This window comes from Coregonus clupeaformis, unplaced genomic scaffold (assembly GCF_020615455.1).
Source record: "Coregonus clupeaformis isolate EN_2021a unplaced genomic scaffold, ASM2061545v1 scaf2117, whole genome shotgun sequence".
In the NCBI taxonomy this organism is placed as follows: domain Eukaryota; kingdom Metazoa; phylum Chordata; class Actinopteri; order Salmoniformes; family Salmonidae; genus Coregonus; species Coregonus clupeaformis.
The window spans coordinates 14,872-26,789 of record NW_025535571.1 but is presented as its reverse complement, the minus strand read 5'-3'; positions in this window follow the sequence as shown (position 1 = coordinate 26,789).

Here is an 11,918-nt window from a genome sequence, read left to right as displayed (position 1 = left end):
TATCTTGGCAAATGAGAAATGCTCACTAACAGGGATGTAAACACATTTGTGCACAACATTTTAGAAATAAGTTTGTGTCTGGAACATTTCTGGGATATTTTATTTAACCTCATGAAACATGGGACCAACAGTTCACATGTTGCGTTTATATGTTTGTTCAGTGTATACAGGAATTTTTTTATTAAAAAAAAAAATCATACAAACTATCAATAACAACATTTAAATTGAACTAAATCAGCCTGCTTTTCTGTTCTAATCAGGTCCCTACACAGGCTCAGAAGGATCCTGTGAGGGCGGAACATTTTCTGGCTACAGTAGTCCTTGCAGGGCTTCTGTCGTGAAGTCTTGGAGACCCAAAAACTTCTCAGCTACAGATATAATGATGTCCAGCTTCTTGGACTTCTTGTGCAGTACAATTAATAACTGTGGCTATAAATACTAAAAAAATCCACCTTCAAAATAAGTGAGATCACTTGATTGACGTACAACATTTGCAACTGGTTGCAGTGCATCCACCGCCATATCTTCTTCAGAACTGTGGCCTCTTGCTACTATAACTCTCTTCACCGCCTCCACATAGGAGATTTGCTGTACAGCCCTGATCCTTGACACCTCAACCTCTTTCACCCTAACAGGGCACTCTGGGAATTCAGGAATATGACCCCCACCACAGTTACAACATTTTACATTCACATGCTCTTCAATAACATATTCCTTCCGTCTGCAAACACTTGGCATGTGGCCAAACTTTTTACATTTCTTGGATTGCATCAGGGTTTACACAAACTCTCTTATGGGGTATATTATATATCGCAGCTTTACATAAGGTGGTAGATACTCTTCATCAAACATCAATAATAAAGATGAACTTTGCTCCTTTTTCACATTCTCCATACGGGTCAAGCGACGTGCATTTGCATCCTTTTTCTTCTTTGGGATTTGGTTGGCGGAGCGAATCCAACTGTTAGGTGCATACACCGCCACCTACTGTACTGGTGTGTGAGGCCATTCACAGACTACATACATTAAATTAATTGATACAGTAATTAATACAAAATTGCCCTGCCAAGTATTAGCCCGCTCTAAAAAATGTGAGGGAAAATGTTCTTGGTTCGTGCAGGTGACTGACCTCCTCAGACCCATTGGCAGTACGCCCAGAACATTGTTCTGGGAACCAAAAGGGATATCTCAGTTTGAAGGTCTCAGCTTGGAGAGAAGAAGCCTTGTGAGGTATTGGTCGGTCACATGCAGGAACCAAATGTTAATGATGAATTAATTATTAATAAGCTAAATCATGCAAATATAACTTGTCTGTGTAAGCAGTATATAGGACAACTAACGGGACTTCCCAGGCAGAGCTCCCGACCGACGTGTACTATGGTGCTTTTATGTTTGTTGGAACCTCTCCAGCTTGCTGATAAAAAATAATTATTAATTTAAGTTTGACTTTGAGTCCCTTCGTGGCAATTTTCCACGACAAAAAACATTTCCACTATTTAACACCATCTAGTCCTACACCAGACCACTACCACTCAACACCCCCTGCAGCTGTTCTGCAGTAAATCCTCGCAATCCCAAGTACTTCTCTGCCGCTGCCACCACAGCCTCTATTTTCTGGGACCTTCTATCCATTTCTGCAGTACAATTGACAACCATTGCTATAAATGCTAAAAAGCCCACCTTACTGAAGCACACATTCCTCCCATCATTCTCTCTTGGTCTCTGCCTACTCACAGGAATCCTCTCAAGATCCCTCACCCTGTACCCATCTTCCTCTACCACTCTCTTCACTGCTTCTGCATACAACACTTTCTGTACTACTGTAACCCTGGCAACCTCAATCTGCCTTTCTCTCACCTGACACCTCAGATCTCCAGCCCGTTAGCACCCCCACAACTAACACACAGAACTTTCTCCACCGATACCACACATTTATTCATCTCATGCCCTCCTGCACACTTGTCACATCTAGGCATCTCACGCCTACACACTGCTGCAACAGGCCCATAAACTTCACACCTAAAACACTGTAGTATTTACGGAACAAAATAGCTCACGGGATAACTGACACTTCCTACCTTGATCTTATCTGGCAGTAACTATGCATCAAAATCCAGCATGACAGATAATGTATTCTCTGTTTCCCCACGCTCTACACCGGATCTACGTCTCACCAAACGGAGGGTGTCACAGACACCTGGAATCTTCCATTTCAACTGCTCATCCTCAACACTTAAACCTAACCCCGTTATCACTCCTTTCAATGCCACCCTGTTCCGGAGAGCAATTAAAGTCACAATTCCTGTCTCTAATCACGTAATCCGCAGCGCCCGCTCCCTCTGAGCAGAGGAGAAACAATAAATCATCACGAGTCCACTCAGTCACCTTCACCAACTCAACAGTCCCCAACCTCTTCTCCACCTAACCTGACACCACATATGGATCCATTCTCTCTACAAATATCACTCCCACTGGGCCAGAATCATCCTTATCATCCTTGGAACGAGGCCCGAACTCGGAGTTCCTCACCGCAGGTAATTCATCCTCACTCTCACCAGTTTCCATCTCTGAGCTACTGGAGGACGTATCCCTCTTTTTACACTAGACGATAACCTCCCTCACCACACTGCTTCCCTATACACTCAGCTCCTTCTCAGCGGTCATCACTGCACCTGCCACCACAGTTAATTAGTTTTAAATTGACACAATACCTGTTTATCAAAGGTTACAGCTAGAGATGACGTGCACGAGCTTGCAGTGATGTTGTTTTGCATGATGTCTACTTTGATGATAATTAGAGTTTTATAATCTGAGAGGAAATAGAGCCGAATATTGCTAAAAGTCACGCCAGGGTAAGCCTACACGAAACACAGCCATTATTTTAAGTGTTTCTAAAATGAATAAAAAGGAAAGGAACCATTTCACTGTTTGACCGCTAGGTGTTGACAATTTTTGCAAAAATAATAATAATAAAAAATAAAAAACTGTATTCAGACTTTACTCAGTACTTTGTTGAAGCTCCTTTGGCAGTGATTACAGCCTCGAGTCTTCTTGGGTATGACACTACAAGCTTGGCATACCTGTATTTGGGGAGTTTCTCTGCAGATCCTCTCAAGCTTGTCAGGTAAGATGGGTAGTGTCGCCGCACAGCTATTTTCAGTTCTCTCTGTACTTTGCTCCGTTCATCTTTCCCTCAATCCTGACTAGTCTCCCAGTCCCTGCCACTGAAAAACATCCCCACAGCATGATGCTGCCACCACCATGCTTCGCCGTTGGGATGGTGCCAGGATTCCTACAGACGTGACGCTTGGCATTCAGGCCAAAGAGTTCAATTTTGGTTTCATCAGACCAGATAATCTTGTTTCTCATGGTCTGAGAGTCCTTTAGGTGTCTTTTGGCAAACTCCCAGCGGGCCTTTTCATGAGGAGTGGCTTCCGTCTAGCCACTCTATCATAAAGGCCTGATTGGTGGAGTTCTGAAGAGATGGTTGTCCTTCTGGAAGTATCTCCTATCGCCACAGAACTCTGGAGCTCTGTCAGAGTGACCACCGGCTTCTCCATTTAAGAATGATGGAGGCCTTTCGATCATGTCCTTGGACTAAAATGATTGACACTCAGGTGCAAGCCTAACATCATATGCAAAGGACCTTTGGGTAACGTAGCACATATTCAATGATATCTATTTTTCTCACGTAGGCTGTTCATTTCTGATCTTTGATACTTTTTCTGGTTTATAAACGTATCATGGTATACTACGTTAACGCTATACGTATGTGCCATATTGTTACTTGGTAGCTACTAGCAACAGACCCTGTGTTGTGGATCATCTACCACTATTTTGGACGGTCCATACTGTAACGTTAACGTTAGTCTCAGGCTTCACTAACTAGCGTTACTGTTTTAGGTGGAGCTATTCTTTGCTACTTTTCAAACAAATACTACGTGATATTTCACATATCATCTTGCTAGAGAGGCCTTTTGTTGTGATATTTAGGCTACTATATAGGCTACTAGCAAAAGACCCTGTGTTGTTAGGATAGATTTATGTTTGTTTCTTCCAACAGATCTTTACATATTTTCCTCACTACAAAATATTCATGCGGTCCTTGTGGTTACTAAACATATTTTAGATATGTCTTTATGCTATAGCTTATTCCATGTTTACATCTTTGGTTAAATGACTTCAAATGCTAAACTTACATTTACTATGTGGAATGTCTGTGGAGTTTGTAAACTATCCAAGCTTAAACAGGTTATTACTAGGCTTAAACAACTTCTTTCATCTATTGTGTTCCTACAAGAAACTCACTTGTTGAAGGATGAGCTACTTAAAGTATGCAGGAGATGACAAGGGCAAGTAATAGCATCCTGTTTCTCCTCTCATTCTCATGGTGTTATGGTTTTAATTCACTCATCTGTTCCGTTTCAAGTGGATACTATTATAACTGATACAGCTGGTAGATACATTTTGATACAGGGAACTCTTTTGAATGAGCATATTAATCTGGTTAATGTTTATGGTCCTAATGATGATAATCCCAAATTCTTTGAGAATGTATTTCTATTGATAGCCTCCATTCCTAATGGCAGGGGACTTTAATTACACTCTTGATCCTCATCTAGATCGCTCCTCTGGTTTAGACACTTCCCACTCGCAGAGTAGAAAGAAATTACAGCATTTAATTCAGGACTTAAATCTATGTGAACCTTGGAGGACTCAGAACCCGAGTAAAAGGGAGAATTCATGTTACTCGTCAACATTTAAATCATATTCTCATGTAGACTACTTTTTAGTTTCTTGCTTCCCAATGTAGCAGGAAATGGATATGATAGTATTGTTCTGAGTGACCATTCCCTTGTGTGATTATTCTATAGGGATACAAAACTAGTAAAATGATCCTCTAGATGGCGTTTGCATCCCAGATGGTTAAAGGACCCAGACTTCTTACATTACATTGGAGTGCATATAGATGTTTATTTGACATTGAACACTGACCAAACTTCAGCGAGTACCAGATGGGAGGCTTTCAAAGCACATATTTGGGGGCAAATTATACGTTTTACCAGTTTAAAATCAAATAAATCAGAAAATGAGAGCGATGGACAGCAAAATCAGAGAATTGGAGAGAAGCTTTTCTGGATAACTCAGTCGAAGTAAACAAGGAATGATTTGGTCTTAAAGCTCAGTATGAAGAACTTCCCACCTCAAAGGCTGCAAACAGCTTAACTAGGCTGAAACAGTCCTATGATCAAGGTGAAAAACCTGGTAAATTGCTGGCCTGGCACATTAAGAAGTAAAATTCAGCCTTTAATGCAATTCATAATTTACAAGGACAATTATCAATGGATCCTGTAGAAATGAACCAAACATTTGCTTCCTACTACAACACACTTTACAACTCTGAATCTCCTGAGAACTGAACTAGTCAGGTCTTGATTTTCCCTCTACTTCAGAAGACACTAAATTGGATCTGGAAAAGGAATTGGATGGTGTTGAAATATCTGATGCTATTTTCGATATGAAGGGAGGTTAAGCGGAAGGTCCAGATGGGCTCCCAATAGATATTTAAGGACAAACTTCTAGGTCCACTTTTGGATATGTACAGTGCATTAGGAAAGTACTCAGACCCCTTGATTTTTTCCACAATTTGTTACGTTACAGCCTTCTTCTGAAATGAATTAAATAAAACAATTCCTCATCAATCTACACACAATACCCCATAATGAAAAAGTGAAAAGAAGTTCTTAGACATTTTTGCAAATGTATTAAAAACTACAAAAATATATTATTTACATGAGTATTATAATAAACACCTTTTGCAATGAGACTGAGATGAATGAGATCAAGGTGATCATGGTTTAGACCAGGGTTCTTCAATTCCGGTCCTGGAGGGTCGAAACACTTCTGTTTTTTTATTTCTACTTGGTAGTTAATTGCACTCACCTGGTGTCCAAGGTCTGAATTAGCCCCTGATTAGAAGGAGAGGATGAAAAACAGAGGTGTTTCGGCCCTCCAGGACCGGAATTGAAGAGCCCTGGTTTAGACACTCGCAGAGTAGAAAGACATTTTGTAAATGTGATCGTTCAGATGTTGTTTTTGCAACAATTGAACAAAAACCAGTTTTGGCTTTATCATTATGGGGTATTGTGAGTAGATTGATGAGGGAAAACAACAATTTAATCTATTTTACAATAAGGCTCTAACGTAACAAAATCTCAAAAAAGTCAAGGGGTCTGAATACTTTCCCCAATGCACTGTATATAGACAGGTGTGTGCCTTTCCAAATCATGTCCAACAAACTGAATTAGATAGAACCTCCTCTTACCCTGAGAAACAGATTTCCCAATCTTCTCCTCCTCTTCTTCATCTTTAATGTTGACATTCAGCTCCAGTGTTTGACTGCAGTCTTCCAGCTTCACTGATGCCATCTCTGGATATTGCGATGCAAACTGGGCTCCACTGTCACAATCAGGACCCAGTGACTGTAGGTTTGGACTCAGTGTGGAAGGAGGGAGGCAGGTTGGGTTTGTCCTCACTGTTGATGTTACCGGCCTCAGACTTATCTGAATCGGCCAGTAGTAATATAGAGAGCACAGACACAAAAGTTAGTGTTGACAGTTCTGGCACTTTCTTTATTCTCTACAAATATTTTCACTTTTTCTTGTTCAATTATCTAATTCAGTGCTTGAATTGGACTGAAATAGGTGCCAATACTCATTTTGGGTGCCGGTACTGTTTATATTAAGGTGCAGGAGCACCACAATACTTTTGAGCTAATACCTAACCTATAGTAGATAAATGCATAAATGACTCAAAAACCATTTAGTACAGGGTTACAGTTTGTTTTAGACAGCACTGTGTGCTATTTTCCTAAATCCAGGCTCTGTCGTAGCCGGCCGTGACCGGGAGACCCATGGGGCGGCGCACAATTGGCCCAGTGTCGTCCAGGGTAGGGGAGGGAATGGCCGGCAGGGATGTAGCTCAGTTGGTAGAGCATGGCGTTTGCGGGTTCGATTCCCACGGGGGCCAGTATAAAAAAAATAAAAAAATAATGTATGCACTCACTAACTGTAAGTCGCTCTGGATAAGAGTGTCTGCTAAATGACTAAAATGTAAATGTAATAACCGTGCCTTCACTGTATTACTTCAATCAAAAACCAATTGTATTTCCTGTTCACACCATAGCAACATTTATTGATAACAACAGAATATGTCTGAAAATTAGTACACATGTAGAAAACTGATAATCATTACATTCATCTTCAAAACAGTAGTGCGACCGTGATATTGTCTCTATCTGATGCACCCGCACTGTCCTCACTGAAGTCCCGTTGACGCTGACCGAGAGTAGCCGCCATTTTACCAGCTTGGGAATTTTACACAAAAACAATAATATGCCAAACGAACTCAGAAATCTCAAATAAATTGATTATTTATAAACAACTAAAAGGAGAAAATTATGTACATTCACTCAGACAAACCCAAAATCTCTAGCTATGTGACTTGAAAAATCGTTTTTATCACGTTCTTTCTCACTCACTCGGTTTGACACAAAAATAACACATCAAACCTTTACCAAACGTGATAATACCTTAACGGATGTGTTAACTAGCATTGTATGACATGTTCTTTCGACATTAGAAAGTTTAAACGTGCTATTACATACCTCTAGTAATAAATAGAAACGGACACAAAGGTTATCTTCTTGACAACAGATGTATTGTGAAGAATGGTGCGCGTGATGAAGTCATTACGTAATAACGTAAAACTGCATCATTACGTGAAATACACAATAACGTTACTCAAATTGACTGGCGTCTCGGTGACAAATATGATTTGACATTTGTAAGTTTAGATTTGTTTGTTTATTATCACATATTTGTATTTGTAAAAGTAATATAAACACATAACATTTTATATGATCAGCCATGTGTGTTGTGACTGAGTGTGTGATGGAGAAAATCGTTTTAGTGTCATTTAGAGGTAAAATGTGTGCATTTTAGTGTTTGAGTCACTTTTCAAAAGTTGCTAAAAGTTCCAAATAAGTTTTTAAAAGTAGCTACATTTGTTGCTAGGTGCTGTTTGAAAAAAGAGTTGCCAGGGTAGTCTGAAAAGTTGCTAAATCTAGCAACAAAATAGCTAAGTTGGCATCACTGGGCCCTACCCCATTACATGAGAACGGGGTATCTGCCGCTGCCTCCTCCTCCTCCGGGACACTTCTACTTTGCATAGAGTTGATCAATCTGTTGATTGTGGCCTGTGGAATGTTGTCCCATTCCTCTTCAGTAGTTGTGCGAAGTTGCTGTATATTGGTGGGAACTGGAACAAGCTGTGGTACACGTCGATCCAGCCCTCCCAAACATGCTCAATGGGTGACATGTCTGGTGAGAATGCAGGACATGGAAGAACTGGGACATTTTCAGCCTCCAGGAATTGTGGACAGATCCTTGCGACATTGGGCCATGCATTATCATGCTGAAACATGACGTCGGCAGGACCTTGTCATGGTATCTCTGTGCATTACATTTGCCATTGATAAAATGCAATTTTGTTCCTTCTCCGTAGCTTATGCCTGCCCATACCATAACCCTGACACGGGGTACTCTGTTCATGACATTGACATCAGCAAACTACTCACCCACACACATTTTTACATTTAAGTCATTTAGCAGACACTCTTATCCAGAGCAACTTACAGTTAGTGCATACATTATATATATATTTTTTCATACTGGCCCCCCGTGGGAATCAAACCCACAACCCTGGCGGCCATTCCCTCCCCTACCCTGGACGACTTGTGCGCCGCCCCATGGGTCTCCCAGTCACGGCCGGCTATGACAGAGCCTTGATTCGAACCAGGATCTCTAGTGGCACAGCTAGCACTGCAATGCAGTGCCTTAGACCACTGCGCCACTCGGGAGAACACCACCATACACATGGTCTGCAGTTGTGAGGGTGGTTGGGCATACTGCCAAATTCTCTAAAACAAAGTTGGAGGCGGCTTATGGTATAGAAATTACCATTAAATTATCTGGCAACAGCTCTGGTGGACATTCCTATAGTCAGCATGCCAGTTGCATGCTCCCTCAAAACTTGAGACATCTGTTGCATTGTCAGTGGTAGAAAAAGCAACCAATTGTCATACTTGAGTAAAAGTAAAGATACCTTAATAGAAAATGACTCAAGTAAAACTGAAAGTCACCCAGTAAAATACTACTTGAGTAAATGTCTATAAGTATTTGGTTTTAAATATACTTCACTATCAAAAGTAAAAGTAAACGTATGAATCATTTCAAATTCCTTATATTAAGTAAACCAGATGACACCATTTATTTTTTATTTTTTATTAATGGATAGCCAGGGGCACACTCCAACACTCAGACATCATTTACAAATTAAACGTGTTTAGTGAGTCCGCAAGATCAGAGGCAGTAGGGATGACCAGGGATGTATGTCCCGTGTAGCTCAGTTGGTACAGCATGGCGTTTGCAACGCCAGGGTTGTGGGTTCGTTTCCCACGGGGGGATAGTATGAAAATGTATGCAATCACTAACTGTAAATGACTAAAATGTAAATGTAATATTTTTCTTTCGGAATGTAGTGAAGTAAAAGTTGTCCAAAATATAAATAGTAAAGTACAGATACCCCCAAAAACTACTTAAGTAGTACTTTAAATTATTTTTACTTCAGTACTTTACACCACTGGGCATTGTGTTGTGTGACAAAACTTCACATGTTAGAGTGTTTTTTTTTTTTACGGGGTATCTTATATATCCCAGCTTTACATAGTGTGGAAGATAGGCTTACCCTGGTGTAATGTTTTGATAACAGTGTAAATCTCTCTAGGACAAGGTGACTTTGATCAATATATTCACCTGCATTTACCCCCCAAAGATGAAATGCTAATTAGCTGCTAATGTGGCTATCCTAAAGAACTACAAATGCCATGATGATCTGGACAAGACTGCCAAATCGAGGCAAAGGTAAGGATCTCTGGATTAACTATATAATGTTAGCTAAATGTAGTAATTAATAAATAGGCTACATTCATTTAAATGGACAATTCTGATGGGGGGCACTTACCCCACGACTTTAAAAAACGTCCCTTTTCTAAAAAAAAAAACATTTAATTAAATAACTCAAAAAGTGTAAACTGTAGCAATTTATTTCCCTTTATAGTTTATTAGCCTAAGCATGACCTTCATCCACATAATCCCCCCCCCCCCCAAATGTTGCTTTTTTGTGTCAGCAATTAGACATTGTTCTTAGGGGGGGCGAGTTACCCCATAGGACCCTACCGCCAGTCTCCTCTAGGTACATAGGATGGCTACTTCCCAACCAGAACCCTGGCCTGATGCGAACGTGAGTAGATTACGTTGAAAACAACGGTCGGCCATCTTGGAGACCGTCTCTACCTCTTATACCTCAGCGGTCAGGCGGGCACCATTCTTCAGATAAAGAAAAAAGAGCTAAAACTGTGCTGTCAAGACAATAGCTGTTGTGTCGGTTTCAAATGTATTACTACAGTTATGTAATAGCACGTTTCAACTTTCTAATTTAGAAAGAACATTTCATAACATGTGTTGATAAAACAAGTTTACTGGAGAACGGAGACCAAGTAGAGACTTTCGGACAAGGTGGATAATTGTATAATATAAGGCAGTTTATTCAGAGGTAAAGATATCTGTAAATCGCGTGCACGGACCCGTTCGTCAACCTCGTAGGGAGATATCTGAGAGCGAGCCCCTAAACATTGTGTGCTGACATTTTATACAATAAAATAAAGTAGGTTGATTCTAGTAGTTCTGATCTTCTGATTGGTCCTGATGAGTTGGTCGAGGTCACCTCCATTGCATTGGCTCTGAGTCGGGTTCTCTGTCTTCAGATGTTCAGCCTAAGAGAAGGGGTTTTTTGTGTGTGTGTGTGCTTAACAATGATGATGTGTGTGTGTGTGTGTGTGCGTGTGTGTATGTGTGTGTGTGTGTGTGTGTGTGTGTGTGTGTGTATGTTTAACAATGATGATGTGTGTGTGTGTGTGCGTGTGTGTATGTGTGTGTGTGTGTGTGTGTGTGTGTGTATGTGTGTGTGTGTGTGTGTGTGTGTGTATGTGTGTGTATATGTGTGTGTGTGTGGGGGTGTGTGTGTGTATGTCCTCAGAGCAAGAAGTTGTGAGTTGGGAGAACTGAGAGACCTATGGCGTGGGTGTTGTCCATAGCCACCTGCTGATAAGGCCGACAAGATAGAAGTCTTTGTGCATTGTATTAAATACAAAGGCCCAACACAAGATGGGTCATGCACAAGATTTTAGTCAGACCAAGCTATAACATTATATATTTACTACGACAAATCCCTCTCTTCACGTCTCCCCAGAGACGTGACCAAGTAACAGTAAAGAAGGAAAACTTAAGACGTGACACAAGCTAACAGTGTAATTGGCAAAATAGGGAAAACTTTATCAGAAGATAAAGTTTTGATTCCCCCTCCTCACGTCTCACAAGAGACGTGACATAAAGCTGAAATGCTGCAATTTGGCAAAATAGGGAAAACTTTATCAGAAGATAAAGTTTTAATTCCCCCTCTTCACGTCTCATAAGAGACGTGACACAAGCTTAATAGTGCAATTGGCAAAATAGGGAAAACTTTATCAGAAGATAAAGTTTTACATTCCCCCTCTTCACGTCTCACAAGAGACGTGACAAAAAGCTTAAATGCTATTCATCATCCAGATATCCTTGGTCAGCATCGTCAATAGCAAGCAAAGGAAACATCTGACCGTTATCTGCAGGATGTGGATCAATAGCGGTGGTTATAATCCTGGTTGTCAGCGTCCGTATGCATGGAATGCAACAGCATCCACAAAGCACTAGAATTGCAGCAAAATTGAGATGGATACAAGTATAGAAGAAACAAGCGTTTTA